The following is a 15,353-nucleotide window of genomic DNA, read 5'->3' as shown; positions in this document are numbered from 1 at the left end:
CTACCACAAAAATGCTTCTTTAAAAGAGAATAGTAACATGACTGTATTGAATTAACCCACTACCACCCAAAATGTTTTCAGCAAGAATTTTTTCCCTGACTCCCAGAAAACAGAATGAGCTCAGTGTGGTTAGTGCCAACATCCAGTAAATAAAAACTGACTCAGTTTAACTTTAATAAGCACTAACAAAGCTTTACTTAACAATAATGTGGAGTTGAAACACCAAAATAATTGGGTGTTAAAATTAGAAACTATAATTTATACAAAGACATTGTGTACCTACTTTGAGAGGTTGTGTGGTGATTGTGATTATTTGGGACTATGGGTGGAGGGGATAAAGAGAAAAATGAATTGCAATTTTTTGCCAAAAAAATAAATTGCTGGAAATTTACAACACATCAGACATTACTTGAAGGAGAAACACAAGTCAATGTATTGGATTGGGTGCTTCATTTAACAGGCCGACTGCCATGTTTTTTTAACTGTGTGTATAAAACATTGCAAACAGCAGTCAGCAGAGTTCCAAAGGGAAAGATCCTGCCTGATCAACTTCCTCAACTTCATTTCTAGAGAACTGTGGAAAACCCAAAGGTGGCACACCTAAATTCCCAAAACCTGAAACCAAAAGTCTCTTTTAAGCCCAAGGTGCAAGCAGCAGGGATCCTGAAACCTGACCATAAAACCTCAGCCTAATTTTCCTGAGCATTTCACCAGAAGTAAGGAACTCTGCTGGCTGCTGGCATGCATCAGAGAGCTGTGGGATATGCTGCCTGTGATTTTCCATCCATGGACACAAAATCACAGGCAACATGTTAGTGATTTACCAACATGTGCTGGAAGTTGGGCAATGTTCCTTGTTGCCAGCATATCATTGGAAAATTCCCCAAGTCCTTGTGTCTCATCTCCAGTAGGCAGCACCAGTGCTGTCTGTTTTTTTTTCTTGACAGAATTATTATCCCTGTGCCAGATATACAGCAGGTACCCACAGAAGTGGTACTGCATCAATGAACACATCATAGAATACTGCTCTGTATCCAAGCATGATGATAGCCACAATACTCATTTAACAAAAATATCTATTTTACATTGCATAAAATAATGAAAAACTGCTCTTCCAATATTATTACCCAGCAGCTGGAGTTTAGCGCAGTATCACTGAATTGCTTACTAGGGACAAGAACTATATCAGGCCACGCAGCCAGATCTACTTAAAACAATCAAGTCACACCCATAACCAAGTTTTAATCATCTCATTTCAGGTTTAATTTTAAAAGTCAGATTACTCTGTTCTTCAAGAAATTCAAATCCACATCTCAGATACATTGGACCCGAGCCATTTGTCCTACTCTTGTTTAGTGAATTGGCATCAATGGAGCAGAGTCAGTACTGGATGAAACCAGACTGAGAGTTTAAATTGACTCCTATTTACTCATCCCCAGCAAACAATGTCCCGACAGTCTGGATGCAAGTTTTAGGTGTCTGTGCAAGAGCTTAGTTTTTAAAATCAGTTTACATTAGGGATTAACAAATACTTAACATTGAATCTAAACCAAGCCCAAACTACTAAAGTTGCCAATCTTTAACAAAGAATCATTAAGTTTCTATTTTGACAATAGAGGGGGAAATGAACTAAAATAGAGTTCTTTACGTAATAAATGTCTGTTGGAGCTTGTTTTTTTTTGCTGAATCTAGCCAAAGGATCCAGAATTTCAGGCCTGCATCTTCAGTTTCCTTTGTTGAAATGTCCCTTTAGCATTTTGGCCCGTTATTGTTACATTAAATTGCATTGGACAGGATGGTGTGCCCGCAATTTTCCGTACACTGAGGGTTCGTCTCAGCCATGCCACTTTGGGAACCCACCAAGCAGAGGCCAGGCATCCTGCTGGGTGAAAGGGATTCAGAGTGTTCTTGTCTTGTCACCCAGTGCCCCATTCAAGAATGGTATGTGGCTCTTGGAGAGTCAGGCAAAAAGAAGGGGAATAAATATATATTTTTTTAATGTATAACTGTGTTGCTCATAACAAAAGGATAAATATTTAGTCAACTGTATCATACAAATAACTATATCTATTACAGCAACCAATATTGTCATTCTTATCACACACATATTTAATGACATTTGTATTCCAAAAGCTTGTAATGATGTCTATTCTCCAAGAAAAACTGGGATTAGTCGTAATCAGAATCCCTTACACTTGGGAGAAGCATACTATGGATTTTGGGTTTGCCTTTACCTTTGGCTTTAAAGGACTGAGATTGATAGCTTTACATCAGGGGAAAAAAAATCATGAAAGAGAAAGAGCCATCAAATGACCCACTAGGTTATCTTGGAAAATGAACACAACTCCCACACTCAATAGACCAAAGAGGATCAAGTGGTTACTTAGCACTTAGTAGATTTCCACAAACCTTAGGTCTCCCTGATGGATCGATGAGTTTATCCAACGAGTAGCTGAGCTGTGTAGCAGTAGCTCCCTAATCAATTCCTCGTCTGAATTAGTTTGTCTCAACTCCATCAGCAGTAGGGCCATTCCAATTAGTTTCAGCATTCCTGCATTCTGGATGGAAACATTCTCCAAGGCTTGTGATTGCTAGCCAGAAAATGCAGGGACAATTTTAACCTAATCTGCTGGTCGAGGAGCTGATGGGATCCGGGGCAATGCTAGTTTTATACCCGGCCCAATACTACTCTCCATTATAGACCCCTTCATAGAAGGGGCCTCGCATCAATCACTAGATCACTCCATTAAGTACTCCCTCCATACTGACATTGCTGCCCAACAAGTACCATTGTTTCCTTTCCTATCTTAACCTTGCATTCTCTTTGCTTTCTGTTTCTGTAGTTTTCTGTGAGGAACTTAATCAAAGGCGTTCTGGAAATCGAGGTACGCAAAGATATATGGTCTTCCACTTAGGATGTCACTGAAGAGGCTTGGCCAGGAAGGATCTTGCTGTTCTGAAGCCATCTTGAATGCTGTTCATTACATTGTCGTGAGAAAGTCCTCAAATTCTGTCTCGATAATCAATTTGATTATTTTTTCAACTATTAATGTAGCATTGATTATCTAATTCTCTTTTTTGAAAGTGGATGACATGTTAGCTTGCTTCCAATGTACTAGCATTCAGTGACTTCACAAATCACCTCTTTAGTCTCACAGATAGATATTACTTAGCTCTAAAAGTTTGCTTGTTTTGAGCTCTTGGAGAGTTGAAGGTCCTCTAACACAAGGAGAGTTCCCCTTTCTGATGGAGTTCTGGTCATTGATCTGAAATTCTCGGGCTGGATTTTATGGGCCCCCTAAGACGGGTTCGGAGGTGGGGGGCCCATAGAATTGTGACAGGAGGTGGGGGGCCGACAACGGCCTTCCTGCCCAGAAGGCCAACTGAGGCCCTTAAGTGGCCTATTAATGGCATCGCAGATGACACAAAAACTGGTGGTGTCGTAAATAGTGAGGAGGAAAGCCTTAGATTACAGGACGATATAGATGGGCTGGTAAGATGGACGGAGCAGTGACAAATGGAATTTAATCCTGAGAAATGTGAGGTGATGCATTTTGGGAGGACTAACAAGGCAAGGGAATATACAATGGATGGTAGGACCCTCGGAAGTACAGAGGGTCAGAGGGACCTTGGTGTACTTGTCCATAGATCACTGAAGGCAGCAGCACAGGTAGATAAGGTGGTTAGGAAGGCATATGGGATACTTGCCTTTATTAGCCAAGGCATAGAATATAAGAGCAGGGAGGTTATGATGGAGCTGTATAAAATACTAGTTAGGCACAGCTGGAGTACTGTGTACAGTTCTGGGCACCACAACATAGGAAGGAGGTGATTGCACTGGAGAGGGTTCAGAGGAGATTCAGCAGGATGTTGCCTGGGCTGGAGCATTTCAGCTATAAAGAGAGACTGAAAAGGCTAGGGTTGTTTTCCTTAGAGCAGAGAAGGCAGAGGAGGGACATGATTGAGGTATACAAAACTATGAGGGGCATTGATAGGTTAGATAGGAAGAAACTTATTCCCTTCGTGGAGGTGTCAATAACCAGGGAGAATAGATTTAAGTTAAGAGGCAGGAGGTTTAGAGAGGATTTGAGGAAAATCTTTTTCACCCAGAGGGTGGTTAGAATCTGGAACGCACTGCCTGAAGAGGTGGTAGAGGCAGGAACCATCACAATATTTAAGAAGTATTTAGATGAGCATTTGAAATGCCATAGCATACAAGGCTACGGGCCAAGTGCTGAAAAATGGGATGAGCATCGTTTGCTGCTATTCTCTATAATATGTAGAGGAGCTGCTATTCACTATCAACGCAAGCTCGAGGAACAGCATCTCATCTACCGATTAGGCACACTACAGCCTGCCAGACTGAACATTGAGTTCAATAATTTCAGAGCATGACAGCCCCCCATTTTACTTTCATTTTTAGTTATTTTTTCTTCCTTTTTTTTACATTCTTTTTTACATTTTTTACTATCTTTTTTTGCATTTATTTCATTTCATCTTAGTTTGTTCAGTTTGCTTATCCACTGTTTTTTTCAGGTTTTTTTTCAGGTTTGCACTTGCTGCTGTTCAATATTCAGGGTATTCACACCTAATCTGTACTAATGCTTTGTCTTTCAACACACCATTAACATATTGTTTGCCTTTGCTCCGTGACCTTTTGGTCAGCTATGTGGCCTGGTCCAATCTGCACCTTCTCCTTTGTTATCTCTTTCCCCACCCCCACCTCACTTGCTTATAATCTGTGACTTTTCTAATATTTGTCAGTTCTGAAGAAGGGTCACTGACCCGAAACGTTAACTCTGCTTCTCTTTCCACAGATGCTGCCAGACCTGCTGAGTGATTCCAGCATTTCTTGTTTTTGTTTCAGATTTCCAGCATCCGCAGTATTTTGCTTTTATTATCGTTTGATGCTTGATGGCCAGCACAGACACGATGGGCTGAAGGGCCTGTTTCTGTGCTGTATAACTTTATGTCTCGATGACCGCTTCAGTACCGGTGGTAGCCACCGCTCCCGGTGGTGCTGCCGATGCTGCTGAGCTACTGGCCCTCTGATTGGCCGGCAGCTCTTGGCGGTGTGATCCCTGTCACTTAAGTGCCGAAGTAACATAAGATTGTGCGGGGGGCTCGGAAAGGCTGAGGCAGGGATGTCCCTGCCGTTTCGGCTGAGAGTCCCGCCGGCACCACAAAATCCAGTCCAACTCTCTTTCTGTCTCCACAGATGCTTCCTGACCTCTTGAGTGTTTCCAGCATTTTCTGTTTTTATTTCAGATTTCCAGAATCAGCAGTATTTTGCTTTTGTTTGAGGGTTCCCCTTTAACTGACTTCATTTCTAAGACAAGTGATAACTCCTGGATCTAAAACACTGGAAAGTTTATATTTGGTATGCAGAATGAGCTCATCAAAACCCATATGTTAAAGGCTCTTAAAGCTCAGCCCGAGGTGCTTCATCCTGTTGTAAAACCTGTTCCAGCTTCGTAATGGAAGTCTCGGAACAAAATGCCAGAAAATGATGTGGAAATGTTTAGTTCTTAATAAACTTATTATACTGTGTGCAAGAAGATTATGGTTTTGTCTTTTAGCCTCTTAGAGAGGTAATTATTAAAAATTGGTTCCTGTCTTACATCCAACGTTAAAATTTATATTGAATATTCTAATAAGGAGATAATCAGCTATACTGTAATCTAATTACTATATTTAAAATACATACAAAGAAAATTAATGGGAATAGGGAAGGAGATTGGCAGAAAAGTTTGGACCTTCTGTAGGCGATGAGGGGATGGGCTCTGGGTCTGGTCGCCAAACTTGGAAAGGGAAGAATTTACTTTACATAGGCACAAACTGGTGACTGGCTCCCACTCCCAGGTAGATAGGAATGGCCAATCCCTTAGGCTCAACAAATGGAAGATATGTAAAGCTAAATGGGATGAGGGAAAGTGTGTTTCTGAAAAATTATCCTTTGTGATTTTGTATGAGAGGACTGCTTCCAACACCGTCACCTGAAATGAAACCAGAAAAGCTTCAGTCAGTGGCCGGAATCTTCCTGGCTTCTTGGAGGCAGCTTTGGAGACAGAGGGGTGGGAAAATTTAGATAATTGTGCATTGGGTCGGCTCGCCAACATGTTCCTGCCTCTGTGTACTTTGCCGGAGGTGGGCTCCCGGTGGTAGCAGCTATCTGTCCGTCAGTGGCAGATAGCCAATTAGGGAGATTACAAGAGCAATTAGCCCGTATTTATCCATTGCAATAAGATCTTACAAATGCCACACGAGACCCCCACTGTGTCTACTCCCCGGCAGGTGAGAGGAGGCGGCTTCACAGCGGGAAGTTGAGCCTCGTAACTTTTAAGGCTGTTGAAGAGCTCACTAGCAGAAAATGCAAGACTGCTGTCGGCCCATATCGCAGCCTAGCCATTGAGTGATAAAATCATGGAGACGGATGCAGTGAACTTTTAATTTTTTTTTTATTTGTTCATGGGATGTGGCTGTCACTGGCTAGGTCAGCATTTATTGCCCATCCCTAATTGCCCTCGAGAAGATAGTGGTGAACTGACTTGTTGAACCACTGCAGTCCATGTGGGGTAGGTACACACACAGTGCTGTTAGGAAGGGAGTTCCAGGATCTTGACCCAGTGACAGTGCAGGAATGGTGATATAGTTCCTAGTCAGGATGGTGTGTGACTTGGAGAGGAACTTTCAGGTGGTGGTGTTCCCATGCATCTGCTGCCCTTGTACTTCTAGATGGCAGAGGTCACGGGTTTGGAAGGTTCTCTTGAAGGAGCTATGGTGAGTTGCTGCAATTAATCTTGTAGATGGTACATACTGCTGCCACTGTGCGTCGCTGGTAAAGGGAGTGGATGTTGATGGTGGTGGATGGGTTGCCAATCAAGTGTGCTGCTTTGTCCTGGATGGTGTCAAGCTTCCTGAATGTTGTTGGAGCTGCACCCATCCAGGCAAGTGGAGAGTATTCCATCACACTCCTGACTTGTGCCTTGTAGATGGTGGACAGGCTTTGGGGAGTCAGGAGGTGAGTTACCCACCACAGAATTCCCAGGCTCTGACCTGCTCTTGTAGCCACATTATTTATGTGGCTGGTCCAGTTCAGTTTCTGGTCAATGGTAACCCCCAGGATGTTGATAGTGGGGGATTCTGCGATGGTAATGCCATTGAACGTCAAAGGGAGAAGGTTAGATTCTCTTTTGTTTGAGATGGTCATTGCCTGGCACTTGTGTGGTGCGACTGATACTTGCTACTTATCAGTCCAAGCCTGGATGATGTCCAGGTCTTGCTGCATCTAAACTCGGGCTGCTTCGGTATCTGAGGAGTCGTGAATGGTGCTGAACATTGTGCAATCATCAAGGAACATCCCCACTTCTGATCTTATGATGGAGGGAAGGTCATTGATGAAGCAGCTGAAGATGGTTGGACCTAGGACACTACCCTAAGGAACTCCTGCTGCGATGTCCTGAGACTGAGATGATCGACCTCCAACAACCACAACCATCTTCCTTTGTACTCGATATGACTCCAACCAGCACAGAGTTTTCCCCCTGATCCTCATTGACTCCAATTTTGCTAGGGCTCCTTGATGCCATACTTGGTCAAATGCTGTCTTGATGTCAAGGGCAGTCACTCTAACCTCACCTCTGGTGTTTAACTCTTATGTCCATGTTTGGACCAAGGCTGTTCACTGCTCCACTGACACTGAAGGCAGCTGCAGTGACTCCTTGCCACTCCATGAGTCTGGCTCCCAGCAGCTCTCCCACTGGTCTCACAGTTGAGACTGCCAGATTCGATTGGGGTGGGCCATGAGGTCCTCTGCTCCCACCTCTGGAACCCACCTGCCATTACTAATTGGACAGCAGATGTGGAGAAGACCTGTTAATTGTCTGCCTTCCAGAAGATTCCCCTCGTGAACAGACCTCTCACCAAGCTGGGTTGGAACCCGGAAATGGTCCCGACCCGCAATTATTTCCAATGTCCAGAAGATTTCAGCCAATGTTATTTCAATAATTAATTAGCATATAATATGTTTATTAGCTCAATGAAAGTGAATTTAAATTTTACATAACATTTCCAGTACAGAAACAGCTCATTGGCCCAAATGTTTGTGCACCACATGAGCTTTCTCCCATTCCTCTCCATCTAATCCGATCGCATATTTTTCAATTTCTTTCTCCCTCACGTGCCCCTTAAAAGCATCTATGCTGTTCGCCTCAACTACTACTTGTGGTAGCAAGTTCCATTTTCGAACCACTCTGGGTAAAGATTAATGGGAACACCAGCATTTGCTGTCGCCTTGTACCATTCTCTCCTATGCTGTCAACCCTTTCTATAATATGCAAGTATCTTTTTCACTCCTGTCTATCTAAATATTGATCCCCACGATATAGAGCTCAATCTTCTTCTTTGGCCTCCTTGTCTCGGGAGACAATGGGTAAGCGCCTGGAGGTGGTCAATAGTTAGTGAAAAATGTGGCAGTAAACTGACTTCTCAGCATGGCCATCCATTGATCTGTTGAGCAAGAATCTTGACTAAGCACTTTTAAACCCAAAAGCAAAAAAGTAAAACCAGGAGCTAAATGTTGAAAAGGTGTTTTTCTAATGATATCAGCAAAAAGGATGAGTAGCTGGAAGATTGTCCACAATCACATAATAAATAGGACACAGGTATAAGAGCACCTTATATGGGTCAGAAAGAAAATTTAAATATCTGGTTTAGACGGCTGTCTTTTTGTAAAGCCAAAAGGTTTTGATTCCTTGTGTTGCCCTTATTGTTACAATATCTTTGTCTGTCACCACAGACCACGATTTGGAGAACAAAAATAGAAGTCAGAGTGTGACTGACACACAGGGTTGGCAGAAGAAACAGTTCTGAACTTTGCTGCTCAGCACAATTGTGGACAGGAAAGCTGCAGGCTCCAGTGGCGTTTAATTGTTCATTTGTTCAGTCTGATCACAGTAGACATTAAAACCCCAAGACTTCCTTGGTCAATGTAACAGAAGGCACATCTGCACAGTATGGAAATGGACACCCTTCCAGACAGTTTTCCTTCTCTCCAACAAATAACCCAGTTAAGACTGGCAAAAGATGAAAGCATTAAGTGCAAATGCCAATCTAGACTGGCACTCAGATATCAATCTTCTAGTTAGGCATCTCACATTCAAGCTTTGTGTCCGTCTAGCCCCTAAAGTCAGTCATTCATTTGATCTCATGTGTTTGAGAGTGATTTCAGTCGTTCATATAAGTAACATCAAGTTATTGTTTTTATGGGGCTTTGTTCACAGTTTATCTAGATTCTATTTGTTTCAAGTAGAATTTTGTAACATGAACTAATTTAATCTTCAACTAGCAACACATTAACATCCCAAATAAGTAACTGATCCATTTTATGACATAGTACTGAGGGAAATTTTGTAGTCCTAATGGAGCCTGTCTATTTTTCATGCAGTACATCAAACTTTTGTACATCTGCCTAACTTTGCATTTTGGCCAATTCCCAAAGTCTTCATTGTAGACAACAAAAAAAGCATCATTTATAACCCAGAGATAGTCTGCAAATCTTCATTGTTGGCAGGACGTTTTGTAAGACATTAAAATGATTGAAATGATATATTCTTGGCAGCATACTGTATTTCACCAGAATACATTCGTGGTTGAAGGAAAGGACCGAAATATAAGGCTCAAAATCATAAGGAATAGAATCGAGATCAAAGACTGGTATAGGATATTATTGAGAACATTCTGTCCTCCTGCCACCTCTGGAATTTCAGTAAAAATTATGCAACCAACATGCAATAAGCTTGCAGTTATCATGGAATGCAATGCATGCCTTCCAGAAATCTTAATCACAGGGTGCCACTGAACCAACAAATACAGCTTCTATCAGTGCCTATCACGCAAAGGCTTAAAGAATAGTCATCTCTTTCAGGCTCAGTAGAATCCAGCAACTGAACCTGTTGTAGTGCTGTACACTGCCAAATAAGATTTAACTTGTCAACTGGCACAAGCCTAGGTTTGCACTTTAAACAAAACATTATAGAATGTCATTAACTGTTCACCAGCAAAAATGATCTTTTGTTTTTCTTCACAAGATCCTTTTACAGCAGTACTATTGTGGAATGACACACAAGGCTACGTCATCGTGGGTTGTTTGTAGTTGAAACCGGCTGAGGTAGCTATATTCTTACAAGCTTTTGACTGGTGCTTATAGGTAAACTATTTTCTACAGCAGCTGAAAAAACACTTCATCCCATTTAATACTAGACTGAACACCAGACTAATCAGAATAATGTGAGAACAATATTCTATTGGCTTGTAAAACTACCTAGGTTATAACAGGATTAGATTCATAAAGATTCCAAAAAGATATGGAAAAAAGAACCTTGACTACCCACACCCTTCCTGCAGGTTCTGTACTCTTTTGTGTACCAATGTTCCCACACTTATCTGACCCATTGTGCTGCAATACATGCTTCATGCCTGCGCATGCAGCAATTTTTTTCCTAATTTATTTTACTTCCTTGATACTGATTTCATCTGTAGGTCTTCATTCAATGGCTAGGATGAGTAAGGCAGAAACTACTGGCGGGGACATAGCCCAGGTTTATGTACCATGTTCATGCACCATCTGCAAATCTGAACACTCTCATAATCCAGCAACTGATTGTTATTTCCCAAAGGATCTGGCCAGGAAATTGTTGCTGCTCTATTCCTCGATCTTAGTTTAGTTTAGTTTAGAGATACAGCACTGAAACAGGCCCTTCGGCCCACCGAGTCTGTGCCGACCATCAACCACCCGTTTACACTAATCCTACACTAATCCCACACTAATCCCATATTCCTATCACATCCCCACCTATCCCTATATATTTCCCTACCACCTACCTATACTAGGGGCAATTTCTAATGGCCAATTTACCTATCAACCTGCAAGTCTTTGGCATGTGGGAGGAAACCGGAGCACCCGGAGGAAACCCACGCAGACACAGGGAGAACTTGCAAACTCCACACAGGCAGTACCCGGAATTGAACCCGGGTCGCTGCAGCTGTGAGGCTGCGGTGCTAACCACTGCGCCACTGTGCCGCCCCTTCTCACTATTGGTCCCAACTGTAGCTCATACTAGAAACTGCTTCTTTGCTTATGAGGTAGTCTATATATAGGGACTGCAAGTGGGAATTCCTGGTCTGATAGATAAGAAATTCTCACTCACAAACAGCACCGACATGGAGAAAACCATCAAGGAGGAACTGCTTTAGTGAACTTGGTTGGTGGGGGGGGTGAGGGGTGGCTGGGAGACACGAGGGAGGAAGTCCTCCTGTCTCAGCCTTGGCTCATTTGATAGCGCTCTCACCCCTACGTCACGATGTTCTGTGTTCAACCCACTCAAGGACTTCAGCACGATTATTAAGGCTCTAGTACAGTATTGAGGGAGTGCTGCACTGTCAGAGGTGCTGTCTTTTGGATGAGACATTAAACCGAGGCCCGTCTGTGCCCTCTCAGGTGGACATAAAAGATCCCATGGCACTATTTTGAAGAAGAGCAGAGGAGTTATCTCCAGTGTGCTGGCCAATATTTATCCCTCAATCCACATTACAAAAACAGTTTATCTGGTCATTATCACATTGCTGTTTGTGGGAGCTTGCTGTGCGCAAATTGGCTGCTGCGTTCCCTACATTACAACAATGACTACTTCATTGGCTATAAAACACTTTGAGATATCCAGTGGTCATGAAAAGCGCTATATAAATGCTAGTCTTTCTTTTTTATTTACTGGGGTGTGTGCAATGGGGAGGGAAGGGAAAGTACCATCATATTATGGGAATGATGAAGGGGCAGAGAAGAGTTTCTTCATAGGCTGGAAAGATGGAGGGGGAGGAAAGTGCCTCAATGAAGGGAAGAGTGGCTGTTCAGGCCACATATTGTTGATGATCTGTTTGGCCTGTTGAACGCAGATATATAGAAAATGTCATTTTTTTCATGAATTTTATATGAAAAATCGGATCAATTGTGAAGTAAAAAATGTTCTAAAATTATCCAGAATACGCATTGTAATAGAAAAAGTCAAACTTTTTCTAAAGAAGTATGACCCTGGACCCTTAGAAGTGCATACGCAAGTGGCCCAAGGAGGTGGAGGTGGAAGCTGCATGTGCAAGTAAACCGTGGCTACCCGACCCGAATTCGACCCGGCCCGACGCCATGTGTCAGGTTCGGGTCGGGTCGGGTCGGGTCGGGTCGGGTCAGGTCACTCTTCTGGGTCTGGCCTTCGGGGTCGGCTCGGGTTGGGCCGGGTCAGACACAGTGACAGCCAGGACGTCAAGGCGGGAAACGTGCATTTGGACTCCGCACTAGTCTGCAGTGAGTGATTCCATCCAAGATAGAGCATAACCTCTTTAATATAATCAACTTTATTCCGGTGGTCGGATTGGGCTAGGTCGGGCGCGGGATAAAATCAAAGGACTCGGGCCAGGTCGTGCTCGGGTCGGGCTCAGGTTGGATGTGGTTCTGTCGGGCTCGGGTCGGGTTGCAGATCCGAGCAGGCCCTTATGTGAAAGTCATTTGTACAATTCTAACTGTACTGTCATAACCAAAAAAGGAGGAAGTTTATTTATATAGCTCTTTTCATGACCTCAGGGTGTCGCAAAGTGTTTCAGAGCTAATTAAGTACTTTTGAAGTGCAGCCATGGTTGGAAGATATTGAAATATAACAGTCAATTAGCACACAGCAAGATCCCACAAACGGCAATGAGATAAATGACTACTGTTTCTTTTAAGTGATGTTGGTTGAGCGATAAATCTTGGCCAGGACAATAGGAGAATTCCATGCTCTTCTTTGAATAATGTTACAGAATCTTTTATGTCCACCAGCCAGGGCAGGTGGGGCTTCGGTTTAAAATCTGATTCAAAAGAAAGCACTTCCAACAGTGCAGCACTTCCTCAGCACTACACTGCAGTGTCAGCTTACATTATATTTTCAAGTACCTCGGGCTGAATTTTCCTGGTTGGGTCACAATCCTGACCCAGGCAGTGCCATCAACATTCCCCCAACTGGCCCATTAATGGGCCTAATTGTCTACCCGCCACTGCCAAGTAGGTAGCCTCTGCCACGTTGACCCTTCAGAGGTGAAACATGTCAGGTAGCCAACCCAATATCCTATCTTGCAACTTTGCTTCCTAACCCACCTCTGCAGGTCCAGGAAAATTCAGACCCTTGTGTGGGGCTGATTCAGTGAAAAAGAGTGGCCTTGCCAAAGCATTTATTTTTAAACATGTAAAACTTAGATGACAAGCCCACAGACCAATTTTCCCTTCAGAAATCCAAACCAGACCAAGGGTTGAGACACATCTGGACCTTTTGGATTTTGTGAGTTTGCCACTTTTAGTTTAGAAGGCAAACAGGAAATGGGATTAAAGTAGACAGCCCCAGTTGGTGAATTAGCACTGGCACAGACATGACGAGCTGAATGCCTTCCTTCTAGGTTATAAATTCTACAATGGGCACTAAGAGAATTAAGGGATGTGCCGATAGGCTGAGAAAGTGGAGTTGATGCAGATGTTCAGCCATTATCTTATTGAATGGTGAAGCAGGCTCAATGGGCCATAAGGCCCACTCCTCTTCCTATTTCTTATGGTTCATATGCTGCATCTCAGTTAATGTACAAGTTCAATGTCCTTTGCTTATGCTAAACCAAGTGTTATAGGCAAGCTGTAAGAAACCAAGACTTCCTGTAGGTTACATGTTTACCATCAATATGCTTGTCCCAGGCAAAGGAGGTGGAGGGAGAGATCACCCCATGGAATAATTGAATGATACAGCACGGAAGGAGGCTATTTAGATCATCATGCCTGTGCTGGCTCTTTGGTAGAGATTTTCAATTCGTCCCAGTTCCCTTAGACAAGTTGGCTTGGGCTAAGATGTTACCCTGGCTCTTTTCAACAGCACAAAACTCTATCCTTTTAGGAAAACAATGGAACATGGGGATTTGTCCATCCTCTAAATAGAGGGTGGCAGTGGAGATATAGGCAGTTAGCTTGGAAGGGGAATTAATATATGCCACAGAATATGAAGTTTGCTGCACTGTACAATGGGAAATAAGACCATTTTATGTCTGTTGATACCATCCAAATAGGCATGGTTTCCAACTGAAAATGTGCATGTGCTACTCAACAGCTCAGCCTAAATTAGCTATTGTCACAAAAGCATGCTATTCCAGATGATTTTTTTTTATTCCACTGGCTGGAAACCTGAATTAAGTATTAAAAAAGGAACAGATAAAAGGTAACTGCAGCAGCTAAAATGGCCATCACAATTTGCATCAGAATACCCTACATTTGAATGCATCAAGGCAGAGACATAGTGTTTTCTCAGTCCCCAGACAGATCAATGACCTGGGAATTTTGAGTGAACTACCTGTCCTGTCCCCATTAACAAGATATTAAAGGCAATCTCTTGGGACATTAAACTGGTGGAGACGAAGCACTCAAAGGCAATCATTTGAACAATGGCACCCTGGTTGAGAGAAGGGACTTCCTAGACATGAACTGATTAAATTGTAAGAGGAAATGTACTGGGTGATGGTCATGTGACATGCTGTACCATCTTTGTTTAAGCCGGTTTTTCTCTCTCTGCAGACCAGACAAGCAACTGGACACTGACCAGAGAAGACTCGAGTGGGGTTCCTCTCTCCCTATCTCTCTCCAATCCACCTTGCAAGTTTTGAACCCTGCCTGCTGGCCAAATCCACCTGGGCCTATCACTGCTGCAGGCAGAGACCCCATGAAGGAAACAATCTGCCTCACTGTTCTCCAAGAGAACCACTGAACCAACTGGCCACATCTGCAAACCAGAAGCCTCAAGACCACCGAGTTCATCTGGAAGACAGTCGAGTCACCAACCTCCGCAGTCTGTATATTCCTTTTTCTATTGCTCTGGACTTCAATCCAACCAAGTTATCCTTCCCTACTCTGTAACCAATTTGTGTGTGTGTGTGTGAACCTTGAGTGTGTATGTGTGTGAGAAAGTTGGAGCATAGTTTATTATTTTACTTAGATTGGTTTAAGCACAATAAAGTTAACCTCTTTCTTTGCTAAACTCAAGAAAACCTGTCCGATTGGTTGTTTTTACAATTGTAGCATATAAGTAGTTAAACACTCACTGAATTGGCAAGCACAATCACTTTAAAAAAGAAATAAACCCTGTTGTGGTCAAACAGGAGAGGGATAAGACGGGAACCCTTCGACCCCTCCTCACCTGATCGTAACACTATGCACTGTGCTCATCTTTCCTATTAACTTCACAATTTGCAGAGAAGAACACATGGTGAGTTTCATCCACTGTCAGTGCTGTAAATCAAGAACT

General features: G+C 43.0%; 1 long non-coding RNA gene across 1 annotated transcript; it reads left to right on the top strand.

The window, feature by feature from the left end:
- The first annotated feature begins 2,848 nt into the window (after positions 1 to 2,848).
- LOC137347166 (uncharacterized) lies at positions 2,849 to 15,103 on the top strand. The gene is made up of 3 exons (XR_010968882.1): positions 2,849 to 5,380; positions 10,089 to 10,168; positions 14,627 to 15,103. It is a non-coding gene; the product is annotated as an uncharacterized lncRNA (long non-coding RNA).
- The last annotated feature ends 250 nt before the right edge of the window (positions 15,104 to 15,353 follow it).

This window comes from Heterodontus francisci, chromosome 31 (assembly GCF_036365525.1).
Source record: "Heterodontus francisci isolate sHetFra1 chromosome 31, sHetFra1.hap1, whole genome shotgun sequence".
NCBI lineage: Eukaryota > Metazoa > Chordata > Chondrichthyes > Heterodontiformes > Heterodontidae > Heterodontus > Heterodontus francisci.
This window is presented reverse-complemented; position numbering and strand designations above follow the sequence as displayed.